The sequence below is a fragment of the Cornus florida genome, unplaced genomic scaffold, assembly GCF_030987335.1.
Source record: "Cornus florida cultivar Cherokee Brave unplaced genomic scaffold, ASM3098733v1 CherokeeBrave_3.0.0_Hap2_Chr09, whole genome shotgun sequence".
Classification (NCBI taxonomy): domain Eukaryota; kingdom Viridiplantae; phylum Streptophyta; class Magnoliopsida; order Cornales; family Cornaceae; genus Cornus; species Cornus florida.
The window spans coordinates 49041655-49052978 of NW_026775579.1; the positions used below are offsets into that span (position 1 = coordinate 49041655).

The 11324-nt window shown below is 36.5% G+C and overlaps 1 long non-coding RNA gene across 1 annotated transcript; it reads right to left on the reverse strand.

The window, feature by feature from the left end:
- Positions 1-1889: 1889 nt before the first annotated feature.
- LOC132273851 (uncharacterized) lies at positions 1890-6591 on the reverse strand. The gene is made up of 5 exons (XR_009470269.1): positions 6142-6591; positions 5188-5285; positions 3081-3193; positions 2847-2937; positions 1890-2142 (listed from the first exon to the last, which is right to left on the reverse strand). It is a non-coding gene; the product is annotated as an uncharacterized LOC132273851 (long non-coding RNA).
- Positions 6592-11324: the final 4733 nt, after the last annotated feature.

Here is an 11324-nt window from a genome sequence, read left to right on the forward strand (position 1 = left end):
AGCAGCTTGTTTGTCACACATCATCTTTATTGGACTTTCAGTAGGGATTTTCAGTTCTTCTAGGAGTCGTTTGAGCCACATTCACATATTCCGTGTGTCATAGCCCTGAATTCGGCCTCAGCACTGCTTAGAGCAACTACAGATTGCTTCTTGCTTCTCCATGTAACAAGGTTTCCCCATACGTAAGAACAATAGCCTGAGGTAGATCTTCGGTTAGTTAGGGATCCTGCCCAGTCGACATCTAAGAAAATTTATATGCTACGGTCTGTCCCCTTGTTGAATAACAGCCCTTTCCTTGGAGTCTTTTTGAGATATCTGAAAATCCTGTTAATTGCTTCAAGATTTTCATTAGTTGGATTGTTTATAAACTGACTAATAGGAAAACTGATATCTGGTCTTGTGTGAGACAGGTAAATGAGTTTTCCTACCAGTCTTTGGTACCTCCCTTTGTCAACCGAAGTAGAACTCTCCTTCATGTCAAGTTTGTTGGAAGGGTCTGTAGGTGTTTCTGAGAGCTTACAACGGAGCATAGCTGTTTCTTTGAGCAAATCAAGCGTATACTTCCATTGAGAAATAGAAATACGTTGAGAAACATAAATACCTTTGTTGGATCGAGCCACTTCCATGCCAAGAAAATATCTCAATGTACCGAGATCCTTGATTTCAAACTCTTTGGCAAGAGTACTCTTTAACCGACTTATTTCCTCTTTATGATCACCTGTCAACATAATATCATCCACATATACAATAAGGATGGTAATTTTCCCTTAAGGAGACTTCTTGATAAATAAGGTGTGATCTGACTGGCCTTGAGTGTATCCATACTTCTTGACTGCTATGGTAAATCTCTCAAACCAGGCCCTTGGTGACTGCTTAAGGCCATAAAGAGATTTCCTAAGTTTGCAAACACAGTTAATACTGTCTGGGTTCTTAAAACCAGGAGGAATCTTCATGTAGACTTCATCTTTCAAGTCTCCATTAAGGAATGCATTCTTGACGTCAAGTTGATGGCCAATCCAAATTGATCGCCAAGGATAGAAGAACCCGGATTGTGTTTAACTTAGCAACCGGAGCAAATGTTTCTTGATAATCAATCTCGTAGATTTGAGTAAATCCCTTGGCTACAAGTCTCACCTTGTATCGGTCAACACTTCCATCTGCCTTGTACTTAACATTGAATATCCACTTACATCCCATAGGTTGTTTGTCTTTGGAAAGTTCTATGAGTTCTCAAGTACAATTCTTCATAAGAGCTCGAATTTCTTCACTAACTGCTTCCTTCCATTTAGGGTACTATAAAGCCTTTTGTATGCAGCTTGGAATGACTATGCTGGACAGATTCGAGGTAAAAACGCGGTAACAGGGAGACAATCTTGATATTCCTATTACTCAAAAGAAAGGTGTTAGGTCATGCACTCGGGAAGTGATTGGATTTTGAGAGGAATGCTTGATTCTGTTCAGGAAAAGTGAGTTGATCCACCTCCTTTGGAGCTGTTTGCTTTCTTGAGTAAACAATTCCTTTAAATATTTTTTATTTTTCTTGTTAAGTTAGAATCTAAGGAATCACTACAAGAAAAATGACTTTTACCACGGTGGAAAAGGCTTTCTACCACGGTTTTGAACCGTGGTAGAAACAGCCGCGGTAGAAAAAAGAATTTTTACCACAGTGCAACACTGTGGTAGAAAGTCTTCTTTCTACTACGGTGCAAAACCGTAGTAAAAAGTGTAATATTATTTAATATTTTTTTTTAAATAGTGTACAACCCCTATGAGGCCTTTTTTTTTTTTTTTTTTGCCCTACTACTAGCCTTGCAAGGACCCAAGAAGCAAACCCTATAAATAAAAAATAGCATCATAACCAAAATAACTTACAACTGGCCAATAACATCATATATATATATATATATTACCAATTCCAAATCATGATTTTATACAAAAATATTTACAAATTTCAAAGAAGTATATGATCCACAAGCTTATATCTTTACTTAACCAAAATAAAACAAAAAAATTTCATATCTTCTTACTCTGTTTTAGTCTCTCTCTTCCATATATGCAACTTCTTGATCATGTGCCATACAAAAAATATAACGGCAACAAAAAAAGTAGTGGGAACCGTAATCCCGCAATCTTAGCTTTGACCTACAAAATGTAATAGTTGAAGTAAGAGAATATAAAACAAGTTGTAAAGTTGCCAAATTGTAAAGTTGCCAAAATTATATACATTGAGTTTTTAGGCTCTTATAAATGTGGAAGACCTAAAGTAAAATGTATGTTGCAGATATATGAGGAATGAAGAAAGAAATCGATTAATATGTACCTTCCATTCCCCCCTCCCCACACATACCAGATTTACTACCCTTTCTTTAAACACAAACAAAATCAAAATCCTCACTTCCTATCTCTTGTATTATTGAAACAAGAATTGGTAGCATATCTCCTAACAAGGGGCTTGTCAACATGATGCCTTGCCAGTTGACACAACCCAAATTAAGTATATCAGTCAAACACAAAATAAACAAATGAAACAATTACAAGACAACAATTTTCACATTGCAATGAACTACAAAAAATGGGGTTGTAATAGATCTCTATTCCTCATCCATGATTGACAAGGAAAACATCAAGTCCTCCACTAGGCAAGGGGTCTGAGACCATTAACTTATGAACTTTTAGAGAAACTTGAGAACTGTTTGTTAATTTTTTTGAAATGAAATTTTAATTTAAACCAAAAAATAGTTAAAATTTTCATCTGGTTGACTGTTCTTTTAAAATTATAATATGAAAAATAGAGTTGAAAGGACTCCATTCCAAAGAACATATATAATACAGTATAATAGATATACCTTTTAAAATCACAGGGTTCTTAATGATAGCTCTAGCAATGGCAATCAGCTGCTTTTGTCCACCTGATAAAAGAGCCCCTCTTTCACCCACCTATTACATCTGATCACATCAGTACTTTATATTCTGAATAGGATCACCAATAAATTGAGGAAACAATATTGCTTTAACTTCATCATTCTTATTGAAACAAAATTACTAGGCAGGTTAAATGATCAACACACGCTTGAACCTACCTTAGTCTTCACCATCGATTTCAGGAATCCGGTCAATCCTATCAAATATTCGCAAGGCAGCAACTGAAGCTTTTGTAAAGTACTTGACATCAGGGAACGCTATTCCCAGTGATCTGCATTAAATTCAACAAATTTCATGATCAGGAAGATGACAGCAATGTTGCTGAAATCAAATCAATATTTCACTCTTAGTGTTCTAAGGATTTTTATTTATTTTTAATTAATCCAATGCTCCACAATCAAATTGTGAGTAGTTTCAATTAGGGCTGCAACTCGGGCGGGTTGGGCGGGTTGAAGACTTAATTCGGACTCAGCCCATATACAAAATTTTTTGCCCAAGCCAAGCCCGAGCCCGCCTAAAGCCCACTCCCAGCCATCCAAGCCCAGCCCATAATTAACTTCTCCTACCCAAGCCCGCCCATGAGCCCACGCTTCTGTATTCAGAATGTAAAAAATAAAAAATTTGTGCAACTACAAGGACTCGAACAGAATTCCTCCAAGAAAAATCCCAAACACATTACCAATTAAGCTATTATACACTTGTGAAATAACATAGTTTTAAAATAAATATACCCTTTTCGGGCTCGGGCTGGGCTTCGGGCTTTATATAATATCAACCCAAGCCCAGCCCGAATTTAATTCGGGCTCAGAATATCTAGCCCAAGCCCAAACCTAGAATAGAAAAACACTGCCCAAGCCCTGAAAATTTCAGGCTAGGCTCGGGTAAATTCGGGCTGGCCCAACCCGAGTTGCAGCCCTAGTTTCAATTGATGTAATAGTTTGGTCTGCACCATCTGGACATGCATTTACGTGACTATAAATTAAATTTGAATGAGACTAAAATAAGAAAGAGGAAGAGGCTCATTTAGGTTAAGACCTTAAAAGTCAAGGAGGAAATCAAAATTTATCAAAGGTGTATCAAGGACAAAGGCAGAAAAGGGTATCAAAGAAATTATGAGGAAACTTGGATTCGCCATGATAAAATTGCAAAAAAGTAGGGGCATGAGTCCAAAATTTGTAATTTTAGATGCACAAGATGAAGAATCCTCATCATTCACAAAGGATTGCTTGTTAAAAAAATAAAAATGAAAAGAATTAAGCATATATTTTTCAGGAAAATGAGTCACATTAGTTATTTTCTTCCTACATGAATGTTCAACAAGAATTACAAAATACTAATCATATGAAAAAGGAATTGAAAGACAGCTCACATGACAAAACACAGCTAAGTAGAAGTCTCTTGAAAAGTTAAGCATGGTGATGTGCAAAAGAGATGAAGGAAAACAAAAGGAGCTAAAAAATTGTTTATTTGATATTTTCCTTTTTTGTAGTTTACAAGTGTTAGACAGTTGCTACATAAATTTTTTTTTTTGATAGTGACAAATGTATACTTATTGGAAAAAAAAAAAAAAAAAAGGTTACAAATAAAGTTTTCCCTCTTATGTTATTGCATGAGAAATTTGCATTTGATTATGAGAGGAATGATGAAATTTATCTTTTTATATTCAACAGCTATCTGAGTTATAAAAGCTTAAGTTTTTTTTTTATTTTTTATTGAAGCTTTACTTCATGGCAAAGAAATTTGCAAGAACAAGAGGAATTATAGTAGTTGTTGCAATCTTAGGATATAAAAATACAGCAAAAACAGTGGAGCATAATCAAATTTTTTAAAGGGGCGTATAATAGTATTGAAGATTAATTATGAACATTTATAAGTCTTATATTTTAAGTGAGGGTGAAAAGTAGACACTTGTTATTTTTAGTAAAATCTAGCTTCATATAGGCATGATCTTAAGATTCTCTTCTCTTTATATATGCTAGTATGAAAAGGGGCCATCCCTTCTCTTCTGTAAACAACCAAATCAAAGTAAAAATCCTCTGTGTAAATCACCCTTAATATATATATTTGCTTTATTACTAAATTGCTTTGTTGCCCAACAAACATATAAAACAACTAGCCTTTTATAGATTGAAGGTAGCTAAAAAGCTTATGGAGTCCAACTACAATGATTATAGAAATTGTAGAGAATGTGTTTTGATCATTAACATGAGGGGTAGCCTTTTATGGTACATAAACTATTAGCTGGACTAGAAATGATGACTTCACCATGTGTTTTGTGTTTGTTGGGATCCATAAGTCTGCATCCTTGCTTGTATTAGCTTGAGGGAGAGAATGAAAGTAAGCTGTTATCTCCCCCCTGCAATCTGTCAAGTCGATAAGAGCTTGAAGACCAAAATCCAGTCTCAATTCTTCTAAAAAAGAAAAAAAGAAAAAGCACGCTGTAACAAAGGCGGGGGGATCTTTCGACATGACACTGTCATTGGCGTTAAAATGACAGGGAATGTGATTTTTTTTTTTTTTTAACAGAACAATGATACCATGTCATTTTACTAAAGCAATATCACCAACTAATGCTACTTTCCGTAACTGATACCAGAACAAAAAAGGTGAATTAGTGTACCATCCACACCAAAGACATGGACACAATAAGTGTTGTCATTACACTAATCCATTCAAAGTTTTTCCTAATACAAGGAGTTACTAAAGCTAAAAACCCAAATGGGTTTGCTAATCAACAAAAGGTGGAAGTCTAGTCAAAATATCATAATTCCCCGACCATGATAGGGTAAAACATATTTAACATGGCAAAACAAAACACACCAAATTTGTGGGAATACCCAAAATCCTTTGTGGTCACTACAACGGAATCATGCTTTGGCAGAAGCTAAACAGCTCCCCGAAAATTAGACATCTTCATAAATCACAGCAACAGTTATAGATGCCAATTCATTGATCATGATTGAGCTTCACAAGGATTTTCACATTAAAATGCACGAGAGATGACGAAATTTTGAGATCCTTTTTAATTAATTCACAAACATAAAACATAATAGAACTCTAATTAAACCTAGGGCTTCAAGAAAATCAATAAATTGCATCAAATTAATTTAGTAAAATCCCAAAATCCCCAACTGATTTTTCATCACAATTACTTATCCACATATGGAGATAAATATTTTGCTAACATATTGAGATGAAAGATATAAGAGAAACATTTACCTGTTCTGTAATTTTGGTCGATCTTTAAGTCTTTACTCAACGTCATCCTTATGAGAGAGTAGAGAGGGCTTGAGAGTTGAGAGACAACGGCCTGAGGTTGAAGCTTTTGAACGGCGAACCCGAACTGGAACAGCGGGCGATGGAAACTGAAGGATATGGGTTTTAATTTTTTAAACAATTTGAAATGATATGCCGATATGGGTTCTGATTCTTGTAGATTTTGTAGTTTGTAGTTGCAGAGACAAAGAGAGGGCAAGTTTAGAGTTGAGAACGAGAATAGAGATGGAGGCGATTTGGGAGGCTGATCTGATTCTTGTAGATTTTATAGTTTGCAGTTGCAGAGACAGAGAGAGGGCAAGTTCAGAGTTGAGAACGAGAATAGAGATGGAGGCCATTTAGGAGGCTGAAATGATTTGCCCTAACATGTGTGGTATGGTGTGTGTGGTCTAAAATGATTTTTGCCCTCAAATTTTAAGAAAGTAGCGGGAATAAGACCGTGTACAGCCTTAATCCGAATTCACTTTCTACCGGTGCCTACACCGTGGTAGAATAACTTATTGACTGTGATAGAAAGAGCAGTATAAAAGTTTAAATAAATACGCGCTAATTTAAGTGAAATTAATTCACTCTCTACCATGGTTATTTTATAACCGTGGTGAAATAACTTCACTTTTTATCACGGTTCTATTATAACCGTGGTAGAAAGTATAATTACTATCACGATTTTTCATTAATCATGGTAGAAAGTTTTTCTATCACGATTTTACAATAACCGTGGTAAAATATATTACTTTATAAAACCGTGGTAAAAGACACTTTCTATCACGGTTATTTTAAAATCGTGGTAAAAAGGGCATTCTAAAAAACTGTTTTTCTTGTAGTGAATGTTTGGAGTGGGTTTGAAATGAACAGGTTTGGATGTTAACTCAAGTAGGATAGGCACAATTGGAGGTGTGGTGGTGTTACTTGGAGTAGGTGAACTTGAGGTGATGGAAGGCACAGAGATATCCGCATCTTGCCAAAACTGATATTCTTCTAGCACGATAGAATTCTCCCCCTGAATATGAGTTTTGGTGTAAAAAGGCTGATTCTTAAAGAAAGTTGCGTCCATGGTGTTATAGAACTTCCGAGTAGTAGGAGAGTAGCATTTGTAACCTTTTTGGTGGGAGGAGTATCCGAGGAATAGGCATTTTATGGCTTTGGGATCTAGTTTGCTCCTCTGATGAGGTGGTATATGGACAAATGCTGAGCAACCGAGGACTTTTAGCGGTAAGGATGAGATGAGTCTGGATTGTGGGTAGACTTTTGTGAGTACTGGGTATGGAGTTTGGATTTTGGTATATTTATGGAAGTAAATATTCTAGCATTTATTGCTACTGCACTATTCATTCTAGTTCCTACTGCTTTCCTACTTATCATTTATGTAAAAACAATCAGTCAAAATGATTAATTAATTTGAATAAAACTTGACTTCTGAGTTGATTGAAGAAAAAAAATGAAAAGGATTCCAATTTTGCGTCTTCAATGAAATGAGCGGATTAGAATTAACACTATTCTATGAGATTCGATAGTATGGTAGAAATAAATATACGAATATTTATTTCTACCATATACTATCTATTAGTGTTATTGTAGTGTATGAAGTCGTACTCTATAATAAAGATAGGGGCTTAATATAGATCAATCTACAATACTCTTCATATATGTAGATTCCAATTTCATATTTGGAATTGATATCTGTAATGACCCGGTCATTTTTCCTCTTTTCCTTTTTCTCAAATTTTACGGATAAATTTTTTCCGTTTAATTTTCTTTTCCGAGTCCTGTTTCTCATCACTTTGTGTCGTCTCAAGTGCTCGAAAATGGTTTCCGAGACTCTTTCCTTTGGATTGACAACTTCCTTTAAAGACCGAGTCATTTCCACATTTTCACTTTTTGGACACTATTCACCTTTCGTCTTTTTCCCCGTTTGTCACTTTTTGGCACAACCTCACTTTTCGTGTTCGGAGTTGATTTCTAACTTCACGTGCCTTCATTCTAAGTGGTTTCCATGAAATACGTATCCTTACTTTTGTAAAAAAGTACTCTGGTTGCTCCCGGTGTCTATAGGGGCATAGATGCAAAGATTCATCAGAAACATTCTTGTTTCTTGGGGTATTTTTCGTAAATATCTTTTGAGGATATTTTATTTCGGTGGTTTTGAAGAAAGTATCTTTTGGAAGATATTTTTATTTTGGCCAGTTTTGCAGTTACCCTTTCTTGGAGGGGCCATTGTGCAATTAACGAAAGCTATTACAAAATGCCTCATTTTGAGCCTGGATCCTCGTATGAGATTTATTTTCACATTTCGTCGAGTCGTGTACTCTTAGAATTCCCTTCTGGTCGTTTTCTCCTAATTTTATTTCGGCTCCGGTTACTTGTTCGGGGCATATCTCTCTGCACGTGACTCAATTTTTGACATTGTTTCTTCCATTGTTCATATTTTTTCATTACGGTTCATTTTTGTTCATGGTGTCTTACCGTTTGAGCGCGTCTACGCAGATTCCACTTTTCCGGACCCGTCGGGGCCCGTTCGGGGCACTTTTTGGGATTTATATAAAATAGGTTGCCCTAATTTAAAAAGTCAGAATTTTCAGCCCTTCTTCCTCTTCTTGGCTGGCAGCCATGGCAGCCCAAGGGGATTCCACCACTCTTTCTTCTTCCTCACTTGATTTCCTTTGTATTTTGTCTCCCCGCCTTAACGTTTATCGTAGACCTCAACGTGCTTTACCTTTCCCCCTTATTAGATTCCATTTCCGACCACTTTCAATTTCAGGTCTTGAGTTCAGGTTTGGATTTTCATGGTGCCTCAAAGCTTAAAGTTGCTCCCCTCGTTGTCCCCGACATAACCTAGGAGTATCGTCGGATTCAGAGCACTTTTCTTTCGGTGGGGATTTGAGATTTTCATCTCAAATTGAGGTAGGAGATGTCTTATGTTTATATTTTGGTTATATCGAGTGTATTCCATGCTTACACAACTTAATCACATGCCTTTGTATTAAATCTAGAAACTTTATTTATTTATTTTCTTGGTTGGTTATACCTTGGTTTAAACTTGTGACATGATATTAAATTACACCTTGATATGTTCATTGATATATATTAAATTGAGAGCATTTAGACAAGTATTGAAGTTTTTATTTAATTATTTTCTTGAATGAAAATTTAATTCATGTGGTCTTATTTAGCTTGAAATCAATATGTGATGTCATATTATATTAGGCCCTAGCATACTCTTCAACATATGTAAAATTTAGAGTATTCGGAGATATTTTAAAATCTAGAAATAATTAATTAATTTGATTAGAAAACTTGATTTTAGGGGATGTTTCTTCTTCGTGTTTTTTCAGAAAAATTTATTTCGGACCTTGTTTTAGCTCTCAGTTCTGGCAGAACCTTTTTTTTTTCCCTTGCATGTCAGGGTGCTTATCAGGATGCTCGTGGGGGTGCTTGTGGGCGCCCACAGTGCCCCATCTCAACGTCCTGACGTTGATTTTTGTTTTCGCTCGTTCTCCTTCGTCCAGACTCCAAATCGAGTGAACTTTTTTTTAAACTTAACTAATTTTTCACCGTCTTTCCAACGGTGTGCTCGGTTTCACCCGGGTCATCCTGGATAATTACCAGTTTACCCTTTTAGCCTTAAGTGCTCGTTTTTCTTCGTCTAGCCGTTTCTCCTTCGTCCGAACTCCGAATCATGCGATTCTTGAGTCCATCCTGATTAGTTTGTCGTCGTCTTTCTAGTAGTGTGCTCAGTGGCACCCGAATCCATATTTTCAGAAATGACTATTTTGCCCTTTTGTCCGGCTTTTTTTGCTTTCCGCTTCCGCTACTTTCTTTTGAGTTCTGTGACTTCGTGGGAAGTCACGGATGTGTCTCGGGAATGATATACATTCTAGGGACGTCATTTTCATGTAAAATGACTATTTTGCCCCTGGGGCTTAATTGTTATTTTTCTGATCTTTTGCTTCCCCGTCAGTTCTCATTGAGTTCCACGATCTAATGGAAGGTCATCAAAGTGTCTTAGAGGTGTGTTGTGCCTTAGGAGACCGTTGTCTTGTTTCTTACTTCTGCATCTGGATTCGCTATCGGATTAATCTTTGGTTCATCACAGGGAGCACTGGCTTAAAAAACCAGTGCCGTCATAGGTGGTATCAGAACTCCTAGGTTCGAAAACCTTAGGACGACGAGTTTTGGGTGCATATTATGCTTGCGTTACCATGCTCTACGTGTTTAAATGCTTCTTAATAACTTGTTCCGATTTGATAACATGTCTGTTTGCTTATGTAGTAACTTGTTTAGAAGCTTACCTTGACTGTCTTAGTGTAAAATATATACTCGTTTTCCTTAGCACATGGTGTATACTTGTTATCTTAGCATATAGTATATGCTCATCTATCTAAGTACATTTTATACCCTTTTTCATCTTGACATGATCATATGCAGCATATCGTCATGCTTTACGTTCTTCTCCTGTATACACTGACATACTTTATGTGATCTTACTACTTGTGTGAGTAGATAGTGCGTTGCTATGTTGCATGCTAGCTGTTTACTTTTATGTCTGGTTTTAACATTGTCACTTGTGGTCTGTCGTAGCCCTTGGATGCATTCTTGTTTTACGAGTTTCGTCCTTGGATAAGAGAAATTCATTCTGTAAGGACCCATGTCGGGAACCTTCTTGTTTGTTTTGTTGGTTGGGTGTTTCGAGACCTTAGTCTGACGGTTGATGCGAGTAAGGCTCATGTGAACGTAGAATCACAGTCTTTATCTAGTGAAGTGAGATGCGCGCTAGGGAGGCACCGTTTCATTTCCTTTTTCCTTCATAGTTTCACAACGTTGTCAGGAAGTGTCAAGGGTGTTTTGCAATGTAAGAGTTGCTAGCTCTACTTACATCAAGGATTTAAGGCCTTAAGCGTAACGATGCCTATAACATTGTTGTCAGAGTTTTGGGATTGGCCAAGATGGTCTAGTCGGACATCATTGGACCATAACCCACTTTCACAAAATGCCTGGTTTCCGTAGTGCTTTTGGTAATGATCGTTTCCGACATTGATGTCATTCGTATTGTTAGGTTTTTTTGAGTTAACCTGGTTGGGGGCAGGTTATGAACTAGTGCCTTATACTGTTACGTTACCGTACCAAAT